The sequence below is a fragment of the Amia ocellicauda genome, chromosome 9 (genome assembly GCF_036373705.1).
Source record: "Amia ocellicauda isolate fAmiCal2 chromosome 9, fAmiCal2.hap1, whole genome shotgun sequence".
NCBI lineage: Eukaryota > Metazoa > Chordata > Actinopteri > Amiiformes > Amiidae > Amia > Amia ocellicauda.
Genome location: NC_089858.1, coordinates 25,691,814 through 25,708,326, shown reverse-complemented (window position 1 = coordinate 25,708,326; position 16,513 = coordinate 25,691,814). Strand labels below are relative to the sequence as shown.

The 16,513-nt window shown below is 43.6% G+C and overlaps 1 long non-coding RNA gene across 1 annotated transcript; it reads left to right on the top strand.

Moving 5' to 3' along the window:
* The first annotated feature begins 11,232 nt into the window (after positions 1-11,232).
* LOC136758265 (uncharacterized) lies at positions 11,233-12,834 on the top strand. The gene is made up of 3 exons (XR_010819939.1): positions 11,233-11,313; positions 11,632-11,737; positions 12,209-12,834. It is a non-coding gene; the product is annotated as an uncharacterized LOC136758265 (long non-coding RNA).
* Positions 12,835-16,513: the final 3,679 nt, after the last annotated feature.

Genomic DNA, 16,513 nt, shown 5'->3' with positions numbered 1-16,513 from the left:
TCCTCCCTCCACACTTGTGCTTGTTTTATAGAGGAATAACAGGAAGTCACTGAGCATGTCATCACAAACTATAGAACTTCGTGGAACTTCAGTGTCCAAGAAATTAAAGGAGTCTATGAAATTGCTGACACTTGCTGTCAGCCCCATTCAAACTAAAAAAAAAAAAAAACTAGGTTCAAATAGAGGACCTTTACGTAGAATTGTTGGAACTACAGAAGGGAAATCTTTTGTTGTAAAGGGAAGTTAAAAGTTAAAGTTAAAAATGGCAAGATTCGAGTTAAAGTATTATTGTAATTTATTAAGAGTTGTTGGTTGTAAATACAGTTGTCATTATTTATAATACATACTAGATAATAGATTTGTAATAGTTCACCTAAAGTATTAATACAGTTTTTATTAATTAAACATTTCAGTGTCAAATTAGTTGCAACTATTATTAGTTATACTTCCATTACTTTGTATGTATGCCCTTTCATATAAAAAAATCTAAATTACCTGGCATATGTGCTGCCATTTAAGACCTTTTGTGCAACCGGTGCAGTCCATGAGGAGGAGATGCACTGCAGTACCTAATGCGGCTGGGGGCCACAACAGACACTGACTGTTACTTTTGATTTTGACCCCCCCTTTGTTCAGGGACACATTATTCCATTTCTGTTAGTCACATGTCTGTGAAACTTGTTCAGTTTGTCTTAGTTGTTGAAACTTTTTTATGTTCATACAAATATTTACACGTTAAGTTTGCTGAAAATAAACGCAGTTGAAAGTGAGAGGACATTTATTTTTTTGCTGAGTATATATATATATATATATATATACACTCACCTAAAGGATTATTAGGAACACCTGTTCAATTTCTCATTAATGCAATTATCTAACCAACCAATCACATGGCAGTTGCTTCAATGCATTTAGGGGTGTGGTCCTGGTCAAGACAATATCCTGAACTCCAAACTGAATGTCTGAATGGGAAAGAAAGGTGATTTAAGCAATTTTGAGCATGGCATGGTTGTTGGTACCAGACGGGCCGGTCTGAGTATTTCACAATCTGCTCAGTTACTGGGATTTTCACGCACAACCATTTCTAGGGTTTACAAAGAATGGTGTGAAAAGGGAAAAACATCCAGTATGCGGCAGTCCTGTGGGCGAAAATGCCTTGTTGATGCTAGAGGTCAGAGGAGAATGGGCCGACTGATTCAAGCTGATAGAAGAGCAACTTTGACTGAAATAACCACTTGTTACAACCGAGGTATGCAGCAAAGCATTTGTGAAGCCACAACACGTACAACCTTGAGGCGGATGGGCTACAACAGCAGAAGACCCCACCGGGTACCACTCATCTCCACTACAAATAGGAAAAAGAGGCTACAATTTGCACAAGCTCACCAAAATTGGACAGTTGAAGACTGGAAAAATGTTGCCTGGTCTGATGAGTCTCGATTTCTGTTGAGACATCCAGATGGTAGAGTCAGAATTTGGCGTAAGCAGAATGAGAACATGGATCCATCATGCCTTGTTACCACTGTGCAGGCTGGTGGTGGTGGTGTAATGGTGTGGGGGATGTTTTCTTGGCACACTTTAGGCCCCTTAGTGCCAATTGGGCATCGTTTAAATGCCACGGCCTACCTGAGCATTGTTTCTGACCATGTCCATCCCTTTATGACCACCATGTACCCATCCTCTGATGGCTACTTCCAGCAGGATAATGCACCATGTCACAAAGATCGAATCATTTCAAATTGGTTTCTTAAACATGACAATGAGTTCACTGTACTAAACTGGCCCCCACAGTCACCAGATCTCAACCCAATAGAGCATCTTTGGGATGTGGTGGAACGGGAGCTTCGTGCCCTGGATGTGCATCCCACAAATCTCCATCAACTGCAAGATGCTATCCTACAAAAATATGGGCATTTCTAAAGAATGCTTTCAGCACCTTGTTGAATCAATGCCACATAGAATTAAGGCAGTTCTGGGGGGGGTCAAACACAGTATTAGTATGGTGTTCCTAATAATCCTTTAGGTGAGTGTATATATATATATATATGCAGTCAAACCTATTTGTGCTGTTTTCAGTGTGGTTTCCATATTCCAGGCCTGTCATTACACTTTCATGTTTTTATATAAGGTAATTTTAAAGAAAGCGTTTTCAGGATTTCGTGATTCCTGTTTGGGATTTGGAGATATAGACCGTCCTTCTGTTTTCCCCATTGTAGTCTATGGGCAATATACAGTGAGAAAGTATAGGACTGTTTTAAATAATTAAAAAAAACACTCTGAGTACTGGGTTCGTAGGCCTGCTATATAAACTAGATCTCTGTGGCTCTGTCGTTGGGATGTTATGGCCACGCCTGGTTGTAGGGCCTTATCTAGAACGTAGCCATCGCTTGCTACTGATAACCGCATTCAGGGCTCTGCCGTTTCCCACCCAATCTGATAAGTATGTGTTGTCCTTCTCCAGGACACTAATCCAGAGAGAAAACTAAGAATAACAATAAAAGAAGGAATATGTAATCAGACCCGGTTTCATGGCTTTTACTACAGAGCAGTTTAAATTATTGCCGCACAGTCTTTGTGTGCCATATTCAGTTTACTTATTTTAATAGCACAAATGAGTTGTTTCTATACAGTTCCCTTTAAGAGACCAATATTGACACATTTCTTTCTTTTTATTATTATCACTTTTAAGCCTTCACTAGTCTCATAAGGAAACACATTTCTGTGTAAATATTTCTGTTATGAGCACATTTTAGGTATTCAACATATTGATAATGGCAAAAATGATTGAGGTTTCATTAAAAAAATAGACAGTTCTTTGTCTTTGGTTAAATCCCTCTCACTTTGTCACTTTTACTAGTAAGTCAAATTGAGATTTTAAAAGTTGGTACATGTGAGACAGAGCCAAGAAGGTTTAAATCAGACTGTAAGTTGTTTATGTACATGGGTAAATTACTTTTGCTAACCTAGTATAGTACTATATACCAATGGTTTATTGTCCGGGTCGAAATATAGATGTCTAATTATTCTGAGCACTCATCTTACATTTCATAAAGAAAAGCATTTCATTCTAAGCAATTGTTAGGTGTATACTACGTATTCCAGTTAGTTCACTGTAATGACAGAAATGAGAAGTTCAATTCTTTAGCACACTCACAGAAAACCATTTCTTTTTAAACAGTTACTAGATAGCCAGTTTAGGCCTTCATCTTAGTTATTTCTAATAGCAAGAGTGCTTAAAATTATTAATTCAATTATATATCTTTGTTCCCCCTTTTTCTTACTGCTCTCATAAAATAACATTTTATTCAAGCAATAACAGGGTAGCCTAAATATACAACATATCTTAAAGTACAAGTCATCTGAAAGCTGTGTACGGTCTCAATGCATTTGATGCTGAGGATTATGTAACTGATTAACTGAAAATGGTCAAAACAGTGGACTTTTATTGAATGTTAAATTTGACAGTGTCCTCTCTTAAGGACCTGCTGTCTGGGGGCGTTGCTGCTTTGGGTGTGTCCAGTGCCATTTCAGATAAGAGAGGCTCTACAGGACAAGCAGGACAGAGACCCGTCTCACAGACACTCTGCCTGCTCTGCATCTCCCCTCTCCACCGCTCACAGCTGAACTATACTCTGAATCTTACACAGAGTGCTCAGCTTCTGACGCTGATGGCAAGACGGGGCCTGGCTCCGAGCCTGAGGAAAACCATGAGGTAATTTAAACTTATTCAATTTCTATACTGTGAAATGTCAGATTGAAAGTGGGTTCTGTTCTTAATGTTTGTATTGTTTATGTATTTCATGTATTTTTGTACATTTTTGTGTTGACGAGTCCTACATCAACATGAATGTGAATTTCAATGTGAAGAGCACGTGTCATGCTCTGTAATGCAAGGGAGCAATGAGGGGCTGTAGAGACACTCATAAGAGTAGCAGATTTAACACTTTTTTAATGAACTACTAATTTGTTCTGTTTTAATAGAATATGAAATGTAGTAGAAAGTTGTATCAGATCAGACCACTGGACAGAAACACCCCACCAAGACTGAGTTTTCATGTTTCTGCCCTTGTGTTACAAGTCACCTACAAACTGTTGCCAGAGTGGATGAGGGTCTACAGCAGAGGTTCCCCATCCTGCGGTTGTGACAAAGTCAGGGTGAGTTTTGTTTAATATGTTTTTAAATTATTATTATTATTATTATTATTATTATTATTATTATTAAATTATTATTTTATATATATATATATATATATATATATATATATATATATAATTTTGTAAGTAAAAATATGATTGCTTAATATGTTTTTGAATTATTATTACTATTATTATATAGTATTTGTTATTTATCTATCTATCTATCTATCTATATATATATATATATATATATATATATATATATATATATATATATATATATACACTCACCTAAAGGATTATTAGGAACACCTGTTCAATTTCTCATTAATGCAATTATCTAACCAACCAATCACATGGCAGTTGCTTCAATGCATTTAGGGGTGTGGTCCTGGTCAAGACAATCTCCTGAACTCCAAACTGAATGTCTGAATGGGAAAGAAAGGTGATTTAAGCAATTTTGAGCGTGGCATGGTTGTTGGTGCCAGACGGGCCGGTCTGAGTATTTCACAATCTGCTCAGTTACTGGGATTTTCACGCACAACCATTTCTAGGGTTTACAAAGAATGGTGTGAAAAGGGAAAAACATCCAGTATGCGGCAGTCCTGTGGGCGAAAATGCCTTGTTGATGCTAGAGGTCAGAGGAGAATGGGCCGACTGATTCAAGCTGATAGAAGAGCAACTTTGACTGAAATAACCACTCGTTACAACCGAGGTATGCAGAAAAGCATTTGTGAAGCCACAACACGTACTACCTTGAGGCGGATGGGCTACAACAGCAGAAGACCCCACCAGGTACCACTCATCTCCACTACAAATAGGAAAAAGAGGCTACAATTTGCACAAGCTCACCAAAATTGGACAGTTGAAGACTGGAAAAATCAGAGTCAGAATTTGGCGTAAACAGAATGAGAACATGGATCCATCATGCCTTGTTACCACTGTGCAGGCTGGTGGTGGTGGTGTAATGGTGTGGGGGATGTTTTCTTGGCACACTTTAGGCCCCTTAGTGCCAATTGGGCATCGTTTAAATGCCACGGCCTACCTGAGCATTGTTTCTGACCATGTCCATCCCTTTATGACCACCATGTACCCATCCTCTGATGGCTACTTCCAGCAGGATAATGCACCATGTCACAAAGGTCGAATCATTTCAAGTTGGTTTCTTGAACATGACAATGAGTTCACTGTACTAAACTGGCCCCAACAGTCACCAGATCTCAACCCAATAGAGCATCTTTGGGATGTGGTGGAACGGGAGCTTCGTGCCCTGGATGTGCATCTCACAAATCTCCATCAACTGCAAGATGCTATCCTATCAATATGGGCCAACATTTCTAAAGAATGCTTTCAGCACCTTGTTGAATCAATGCCACGTAGAATTAAGGCAGTTCTGAAGGCGAAAGGGGGTCAAACACAGTATTAGTATGGTGTTCCTAATAATCCTTTAGGTGAGTGTATATATATGTATATATGTATGTGTAATGAAATTAAATGCAATATATTCTTAAATATGATATGATATGATATGATAGAAGTTCCGGTTCAAAGGTGGGGGTAACCGGAAGGTGAGGTGGGCCTTCCGGTTGTCAAAATAGTAAGTGATGCCATCATCTTCACTACTACTGTGGTACCTTACATCATATATTGTGACTAAATTATGTTTTTATTATAAAATTACTGTGTAGGATTAATTGCACTTATTACTGCTAGCTAACTACTTATGAATTGTAATTAATAACCTAATAAAATGACATGGCATATGTTGTTCTTGAAATGTGTATTCAAATGTATATTTTCTGTTTTATTCTAGAATGTGTTTACAATTGTATTATTGTTAATGTTACATTCATTGTATGTTGACCATGATAAGGGCGTCTGCTACATCACATCATAATAAATCATAATAAATAAGGTTAGGTTACCATACATCTGATTTTTCCCAAATTAAATATGGGATGTTGACTATGCATTTCAAATGTGATTCTCACTAACACATCTAGAATGTTTTAATACACATTTTCTCACAATGTAATGCATATAAGTCTGCGTGCATTTTCAGTAGGGAGGTAATGACACTGTTGTTTGTTGTGGTTCAGTAGTTGAAGATATTGGGGACTGCGGTGATTTTGTTGCTGCTGAAGGCTGGATTGGGATATTTGTAGATGATATTGTTGATTGACTTGTTTTTATTGTCCCTGTAGTGGTTGAATGTTCTGTTCTGTTCTGTTGTGGTTGTGGACTTAGCTGTTTTCGTTATAAATGGACCTGCAGAAATAATTATATATATTTATAAAATTATAACATTGTATATGACGTGATTTCCTGCTGCAGAGTCCAGGCAAATGGATCAGACATGTGTGTGAGTGGGTTTCCTATAAAGGAACTTGTGAAGCCCACAGCAGTGATATATCTATGGAGGCTTCACGTCAAACAAGCAGCGAGCCGGGATGTCATCTATGCGTTTAAAAAGTTAGGATCACCACACGATTTGCCGTACTGAACCGAGCACTGTGACCCACAGCAATATAGAGAGGACAGTGATGATAATAATAACCAGATGACTAGTCGTAGACACGACTCTAAACATTTTAATATCATTATACTTTGTGCAGGAGACTCAAATGTTATAAAAACAAACAAACAATGGAAACGCGCATGCGCTCTCGCTGACGCTCATTTGCCGGTTTGGAACGCTGGCAAGCCTCGGGTAAATCAGTTATGACGTAGACAGTTATCGTCATCGTATCATGTATTACATGTGAACAGTATACACAAGAGGACACGCTTCATGAGCTCTGTTGAGTTGAAGACAACTGCTCTTGAGTCGGTAAGATTGTACTTTATTTGTGTTGTGTTTGTATGTTCATATCCTCTATCACTGGGCTGTACATTGTGTCAGCCATGCAGTTAAGACCGTCTTTCAATAAAGCAACTCGGCGTTCATTGGTGATACTATTGACAAGTTTACTCTGGAACCTAACATTTGAAATGCACTTTACAAAGCCAACTGGAGTTACCTGTATTGGGACATAAATAAAATGTATGCAATGGAGTGCAAAGCATTTCTGAAAGCAGATAGGAATATAGGTTTAATAGTGTAATTTGTACTAGCTAGGGCCTGATACAACCCTGGCGTTACTACTAGCAGGAGGCATTTAAAATATGTTTTTACACACTTTATGAAATTCCAATATAAAATCATTTTGAATGAAGAAAACATGTACATCATGTACTTATTTATTTAAATTTTTTAACATATTTATAATGTGTTATTCATTGTGTTAATGAGTATATCACCCTGATTTGCTCGGCTTGTTAATGACTTAACCAATCAGTCAGCTGGTTTAATTGGTAACATAACCTGTTAGTGTTAGCTTTGCTTACCTGTCTTTTTCTATTATTCTCTGCAGAAGAATTATAAAGAATTTGACTGACAGGAATGAACCCTACCGGACAAGGTACTAAGGCGCGTTGCATATGGCTATCACACATTAATGCCATTGTTTTCCATATTTAAAACCCCGCCGTTCACCCACTAATTGAATACAAGGCACAATATGGTGGCAGTGGCTGACATAATACGTGATCCTGTTTTAGAAAAGCAAACCTTGAAGGTATTAGGCAGCACTTCCAAGAGTTAGACAGGAGCACACTGGATACAGATTCAGTTGAAAATGGATGGTTATATTTTAAGAATATACATATACAGCAAGTGGTCAATAAAGGAGGAAGTGAAACAGATAAAGTGCAAACATGGAAGTATCTTGGAAAATGAAGAAGATGTGGCAAATGTTCTAAATGAGTATTTCACAAGAGGTTTTTACAAAAGAAAAGACAAATAACATGCCACAGGTTAACAACCAGTCCAGTCAAAACCTAAGACGGACTAGGACTAGAATTAAAAACACACACATCACCTGGGCCAGATGGTATATTTCCAACAGTACTTAAAGAAATGAGGGAAATTATTTATAGGCCTCTAACTCAAATATTCCAAATGACACTTAGATCAGGGGATGTGCCAACTGACTGAAAGACAGCAAATGTCAAACCAATCCACAAGAAAGGGGACAAAACTGAGCCTGGAAATTACAGACCAATCAGTCTCACCTGCATCAACTGTAAAATGTTGGAGAAAATGATTAGATAGGATCCTTGGATGACTTAGTTATTTATGGACACAGGGCTCCTCTCGATTGGACACTTTCTTATGTTCTTATGTTCTATTATTCTGCAGTGAGACGGCCTACATACATACAGACAATCATGGGTATTGGGTAATGTTTATTGCTACGTCCATATATATATATGTCTGTAGTCGCACTGCTTCCATAGCGAGAGCAGTGTCTGTGTCCTGCGTGCAGCTGAATGTCTTCTGACGGCCTGATGTGCGTCTCTCTTCCAGTCGGCACTCCCACCGCTAACCACGGCCAAGCAGACCAGGCATCGGACCCCCGTGATGCACGTGTGCTGGCCGACCTGGAGGACTGTCTCCGGAAGACTCTTCGGTTCTTTTGGGACATGGGCGAGGACCTTGAGGTGAAATCTTTAATAACAATATACACAGTCAGAAAGAACCTTTTTGGATGTTTTTATATGTAGTTTTAAAAATGAGTAGGGATGCACCGAAATGAAAATTCTGAAGCCGAAACCAAATATAATGAAACACTTGGCCGAACGTGGTTTTTAGAATTTTTTTCCATTTATTTTGCCTGTTTTTTCACCATTGCATCAATTAAATAGTCTAAATGTGATTTTTACTATTTTGTCTTGCTTTTCAAAGACAAAATTAATGACAAAACTAAGTACAATTTAACTTAAAATCAATATTGGTAAAATAAAAATATTTTTATCTGGCCATCTTTGAGTCCCCCTTCTTGAATAGCCTATATTAGGCCTATAATTGACTGAGGGTGCATAAATGTGTGGTGAACATGTTAAAACGTGGCAATTATTCATGTAATTAATCAATCACTATAACAAAAGCTAATTGCACACCTGTATAGACTAGACAGGTGTGTATGAGGGAAAAGGATCCGGTTAGAAATAACATGCTCCCACACAGCTAACACATGAGAAGGGGTTTTATATGGTGACAGATTATTGCTCTTCATACTCCTCTTCCTCTTCAGTGCTACTACCTTCTGTGGGTCTCTGCACGTCATAAAAAGGATTTCGTTGGATTGGCTAGATATTCATAGAGTCATGGTCTGTGGTTGGATAAAAAAAATATCATCTCTAGGGATGATGACGCGATGTAAACAAACCACACGCTTCTGTTCAGCAGAATCTCCGCTACGCAGCAAAACATGCATGTCTCTATCGCAAATCGTTTCAACATAAATTAATACGTTGTAATTGATGCAATTGATGAATACTTATCTAACACAACAACTTTGTTAAATAAATATCTATGTAAAAGTACATTATTAGAAGACGTTTGGAAATGGCATAATAACGGCAGACCTGTCAACTCTCACGCATGTTAAAGTGTAAACGTGTCAGTTGTACTATTGTCTCGACATTATCATGACTTTTTATTGTCACAATTTCAAATTAACTATAAAGATTGTGACTATTTGTTTTATAAAGAAATATTTTGCAATTACAGCTGTAATTGACCGAACAATATGTTTTTCTTTTTCATTTTTTATACATTTTCATTCAATTGCCAGTTTAGCAATGTGAGCTGCAACGAAAATGCCTTAACATTAGCATCCTTGTGGCAATGTTTTCCGGTCACAACAGCGAAATACAAAATGTTTAAGACCTGTCTAGATAATTTATACAGTGTACTTGACTAATCGATTGGCTTTTCCTGTCCGCACCACTCAGACTGCTGCTCTGCGTTTGGAAACACAACTGTGCGCTCGAGTTCCAGCCAATACAGAATAAAGAGCAACAGCTGGTTGCTATTTGATCGTGTCATTTAATGTTCGGTCAAATTTATTCGGTCTTTTCACTTATTCGGCCGAGCACAGAAAGTGCTTCTTTTGCTATTTTTGGCCAAATCATTTCGGTGGCTGAACATTCGGTGCATCCCTAAAAATGAGTATATTATGCACGTGCAGATATCATTTCACTTGACTGTTTTAAAGAATAGGGTTCAAATGAAGTCATCTACAGTGAGTGTGAGTCTTACTAAATCGCAGAGGATTGTGACGGACACAGGTACAATCTCTATTCGCTCCCAGCTCAGTTCCCCACCGACTGAACACCTGCACAGGAGCTATTAGTTCTCTCTTGTCCTGCTCTTCACACAGGTGCCTTTCGAGCATTGGCAAGTCATAAGCGCGGCAGTTGCGACGGTGGCCAGGAAACAGCCGCTGTCTTGCCCGCTGGAAATGATGGCCTCGATCGTCACTGTGTGGATCTTTGAGAGCAGCCGCGGTCTGCGGAAGCTGAGTGTCCGCTGCATCAATAAGGTAGGCCATCCACAGCCCGGTCACACTGTCCACACCTGCCCACAGGACACAGATTGGGTTTGTTTGCTGATGCACAACACGGCTGCCACTATCGAAGACCAAACAGATCTGAGTCCTGAGGGATAGAGTCCGTGGGTCAGACCTTCCCCCTAAAGAGCGAAGGATGCTCACATACAAAACACGGCCACCATCTTGGATAACCTGCTGTGTTTTCTCCTGCAGACCCAGCTCTACAGGAAAGTGATTCTCTTCTATGGGTTTGTAATCCAGCGGATCCCCGAAGAACAACTGCGGGTATACCTGAGGCGCCACATCCTGCCCAAACTGCGCCCCTTCTTCACTGCCAAGGTGGGCAAGATATGTCTTAAACCAGAGAGAGTGTGATTGTCCACACCTGCCTGTTCATTGCCGGTGACGGCCGTCAGAGACTGAGATTCTGTGTCTTCTCCTGCAGGACCTCACCGTCAGGGCCAGCATCTGTTTCAGCGTGAGTATCATGGCCCAGGCAGTCGAGAGCGCTGAGGTGTTATTCCCTCACAAGGCGGAGGTACTCAATGTGTTGATGGTCAGTGCGGTTTCCTTGAGTGCTAGATTTGTGTCGATGTTTGTGTGTACAAGTGTGTTGTGTCTTCAGTGTCAGAAACACGTTTTCTTCCCCCCTCCAACAGAAATACATCAGGGATCGTCCCACGGTGGCTGCCAACCCGCTCTACTGCCAGCAGGTCCTGCACGCCTGCATCTGTCTGAGGTAACTCTCCCTTAGAGACGCACCTTCACTGCAGCCGTCCGTCTCTCAGCGCCGCACATGGCTGACACGTGTTTTGACTCTTGATGGGTCATTGTGGGTCAGGGCCTGATTCAACTGAACCCAGTGGAAACACCTCTGACTGTAAAAACACTCGATGCGTGCTGTCAACAGATCAGCCCCACAGTAACTGTGCATAGAGAGACTTGAATCACAGCGGCTCTCCTGTGATGAGTGTCTGATGGCATCAGCTCAGTGTTTTGGCTGAAGTGATCAATTTAAAGCAACATGGGTTTGATGTTTATGCTCTTGTTTCCCCAGCCAAGTGGGACCCTCCATCAATGTGAAGCAGGCCCTTCTTGTGCGGCTGTGTCTCGGGGCCGTCCTGAGTCGCCGCAGCGAGGCCGTCGGTGAGACTTACTCAGAGGTAGGATCTGTGGAGCCTGTGGCTCACTGATTTGACACGATGACTGGGGACCTGCAGGACAGTCCTCATGCACACTTCATCCTGTTCCACTCCTATTCATCCTTTAATACTGAAACATGTCCAGAGCTGAAAATGACTTTTGTGAGTCGTCAGTAATAAGTGTAATGTTGATGAATGAACAATACTATTCAATCATGTGTCCTAAATCTCCCGTGAGAAAAATGGGAAGCGAGATCGGCCACAGAGTTGTAACAGAAACGATGAAATCAATATAACGGCATTAGATATGATCACAAGTGTTCAATTTATATACCTGCCTTAACCCTGCTGTGGTACCATGGGGTCTCTGTGACCCCACCTCAATGGTACTGTCAATGTAACTTTTTTCATGGTACCAGAGCAGGGTTAAACGTGTGTCACACGAATACTGTGCTGTGGTTGTATCTAACAGCTTGTGTCTGTCTTGTGTAGGAGGTGTTCTCAGGCAACACATGCAGCCTCTTTGTGCTGCTCACAACCACGCTGACTCTGGACATCTGCCTCGAAACACTGGAGGAGCTGCTGGAGGTCAGCCATTTCACCTCGCCTCACAGCAGAGTGACCTCCGCGCAGTTGGCTGTCTGAGAGACTGGACTCTTGTGTTCTGTGCATATTACAATAGGACAGCAATCGATGAACAAGCCCCTATGTCTACAGATGCCATTGCTTAGTGAGGGGCAGTGATGTTTAAAGACTAATATGGATGCTGCAGAGATTGTGACTCCTTCAGTGGCGCCGCGGTGTTCCTACTTTCCAGCACCGTTTTGGATCAATGTCACATCTCTGTGGAAGTCATCGTTTGTGTCTCTCTGTCCCATAAGGAGCCCTGACATGACAAGAATGAGAGACGAATCTGGTGAGATTTAAAAAGTGTGTTTATTCAGGTCTAATTCTGCTTGTGTGTTCACTCCTCTCTCTGGCATCACTCCCTCCTCAGCCCCTGCAGTCTGCCTGTTCCTCTCCGTGCGACATGGTAAAAGAGGCCATGAGGCTGGTGAGTGCTATCCTGGGCATCTACAGGATGGAGGAAATCTCCCACGTGAGTCAGATTGAGCTTTTGTCAGTAAGTGGCGCATTGTGGCTCGTGTTCACACGTTGATGCTGGGACACCAAACTGTTGGCATTGATCTCTGGGTGGCTGTTCTTTCCTGCAGGATTCAGGGATGGTCCCGGCCCCCAGTCTGCTGGCCTCGCTCATCCCGAGATGCTGGGACCCCGCGCCGGTGGTCACTCAACAGGCTGTGAACAGCATCAATATGACTCTGGCTGAATGCTGAAGGTAACAGTTGCAGCTCAGTGTGTGTGTCTGTGTGTGCGCGCCTGACAGCGTACAAAGCCTTGTCTGTCGGCTAAACCTTTTTTTTCTTCTTTAAAGATGGTTACATTGACGAGGATAAGATGGACTATGTAAGGGAGTGGATTCACGACGAGTCCTCAGGCTCGGACTCCTGCGTTGCTCTCGTCCAGGTGAGGTTTATGTCCAGCCCTGCCGTCTCCACAGCAGGACCACGGTCTTCCTCCCACAGAGCCCGGAGTCACGCGCTGAGGGGCGTCTGTGTCATGCTCATATTGTTGCCCAACCCCAAGCGATATTGAATCCTTTAGGTCTGCCGTGTCGATGGCCGAGGGCTGAGTGTGTCTCTCTGTTTCAGATCGTCAGCGAGTGTCTCTGTCCCTGTCAGAAGCAGACTCTGGTTCAGGGTCTGCTTATTGGACTGCAGGACCCCCAGCCCAGCTCTGCCCTGAGCTGCTGCGCTCTCCTGTGCCAGCTCTTGAGCTCTCACCCCGATGAGCTCACCGCAGTGGTGAGTTAGAGCGTCTGTTGCAGATCTGAGCGTCTCTATTGCAAGTGTTTGGGCTTCTGGACAGGAAGCTCAGCTCCGGCCTCCCTGTTAGGGAAGAAGAGATCTGTACGATTCATTATGTAAACCAGTCAATGCCCAGTGTTAGATATCAGTCAGTTACCCAGAGAAAAGCGTGTGTGAAGTATTTAGTGTCCTGTGTGCATGTCTCCAGCTCCCTCAGGTGCTGCACGCGTTTCTGGAGCTGTACGGTGCGGAGGAGGGCGTGCGGCAGTTCGCGAAGGAGGGCTTCCTCCAGCTGGTGTTCCACGACAGAGCCGCAGCCATCGAGTCCCTCGTCTGCCACCCGACCCCCGCTGACCAGTGAGCATTTAAAACATCCTAACCGTCCTGTGAAGAGCAGGGATACGATTCTCTAAGGGAGCAGACATGTTTGGAGTCCCATAGCTTGTCAAATGTTTTAAAAATGCTGTCCGATATCAACACGTGTATCCACACAACGTCCACGTGCTGTTTGGATCACAAGCTCGTTTCTATCGAGTGTCGGCCTCTCTGCGCTATTGGGAGTGAGAGGTGGTCGGTTGCGGTGTGGGTCGACGCACACTGAGTGTCTGCTTGTGTTTTCCAGCACCATTCGGTATCAGCAGTGGTGCCGGGAGCTGTGGGGGGTCATCGGGGGCAGCAGTCTGGGCGCCTGGACGTTCAGGGTGCTGGTGGAGAAGCTCCAGTCGATGACCACAAGTCAGGCCTCGGTGGTAAGTGTCCAGAAAGCCGCTCATGACGAGGACACGCACAGCGCTCTCCCTCCAGACTCTGATTCAATCTGTTGTCTTTGCCGTTGTCAGGCCTGTGCTGTACAGGACGTGGTGGCCGAGCTCAGCCTGGAGGTGCTGAGGATTCAGACGGAGGCTTTGCTGTCCAGGGGTAAGAGGGTGTGTGGGGAGCCAGGGATCACCCTGCGCGTCGCACCAGAATAGAACCGCTCCCTGTGTAACTTGTCTCCCTTTATCTCCGCTGACGCTGTTCCCCCCTCTCTCCAGCTTCGTTGTGGAGTCGCTGAAGGTCCTGCTGTCTAGAGCACAGCTGGGCGAGGTGGCTCAGGACTGGGGCCTGATCCAGGAACCAGGCTGGCAGCCCGAGGGCATCTTCCGGCTGACCAGGTAAGACCAGCCGGGCCCGAGCATTAGGCCCAGAGCAGATCCAAAAACCTTCTTCACAGGCGTTCATTAATGCGTGATTAATACGGCTGATAACTGAGCATAGACACCCTGATAATCAACTCCCAGCACGGACACATTGATCTTTAGAGAAAAAACAGCAAAATCTGTGACTTGGCAGCAAAGCAGGCATGTCAAGAATGGACCCTGATCCTCGTGCTGTTGATCCACAGGGCTCTGAAAACATTCACCGCCCCCGTCCTGCCGGAGGTGTTGCGGCTTCTCTGGCAGCGATACGGCAGCGCAGACCAAGGCCAGAAGATGTGCATCGCTGCCTTCTTCGCCACAGTGAGTGTCACACCCGGGACTGTCATGTGATCCTGTCATGTGTGTGTCCAGTGAATGTCCTGCCGTCTGCAGAGTGTATCCAGACTCACCCGTCTTCATTTCTCCCCCTTTCGCAGCTTTCACACCTGACCGACCGCTGTCTGCTGACCGAGGTCAGGAACCTGATGCTGCAGATGTGCGAGGAGCCCCTGGAGGACGTCCGCCTTCTGGCCATGCTGGGGCTGAAGCCCACTGAGGTAAAGAGAAATGGCCCAGCGACCGCTCCTCTCTCTGGGGATCATATCTGTGTGCAAGAGGAGGAGAAGCTGCGAGTCTTTCATCCACCCATCGTGCTTCATGGCTCATTCTTGTCATGTTGGTGTCTATGTGGTTTTGACTGGGTGTGTGGCATTCCGCCTCAGTGCTGTGTTTACATCGATGCTGTTAACGCACTCTTTCACCGTGCTCTTACATTGTCTCTGCTCAGATGCACAGATACGCCACGGACCAGCTGAAGCTGCTGAGCGGCGCCCTGTCCCAGTGGGCCGTGGAAAGGAAGCCGCCAATAGTATATATATATATATATATATATATATATATATATATGTACAATATCATTTTATCTTTGAGGATATATATGTTATATTGTGTTTTCTTAAAAAAAAACTCAAATTCATTCACTCATCCAGTTGTGTTTATAAACAGGAAGACGTGCCTGTTTATAATATATACTCATGCGGTATCCTCAATTAAAGAAGAGGATGTTATACAGCGTTTCCATGACTGGAGCGGATCGAATCCCGAGCTTTCTGCCCTCAAGATTGACAGGTCTGTGCTTGTGTTGCAGCCGGACTCGGAGGTCCGCGGGGCCGCCGTGCTGCTGCTGGGGCAGCTGGTTGAAGGCGGCTTCTGTGAACAGATCTCTCCAGAAGCAGTGCCACGGCTCGCTGGCCATGCTGCTGCTGCACCTGCAGGACCCGCGCCTGGCCGTCTCCCAGGTAAGTGCACCGGGCCGCGGAGATCCACCATGTGTCTTTACCTCGGTGGAAGCTTTGGTAGCCAGTCGTTCTTCAAAATCGTACTCCAGGGCAAACCGTGGGGTTGTCAGCTTGACAGGTTCACAAACGTAACTGTGTGGAGTGAAAGGAATCTGAAGGAAAGGGTCATCATCTCTGCTGCGTAAACTGTGAAAAAGAGGGCGACTTGATCTCGGGACGGGGACGTGTGGTTTCTCTGTGGACGGCACCATGTGGAGATGATGATGACGGAACACGCCGGCTGACGAGCTCAGAGAGAAGGAAACCCAACAGCGACTCAAGTGGTCTTCCTCAAAGTGTTATCCCTTTCCCTGCAGTCTGACCGGTGCCTGAATGAACAGTGCGCTGTTGTGGTGTCGCCCCCAGGTGTGCCAGCGGACCCTGCGGCAGTGCGCTCCAGCGCTGGGTTGCCCA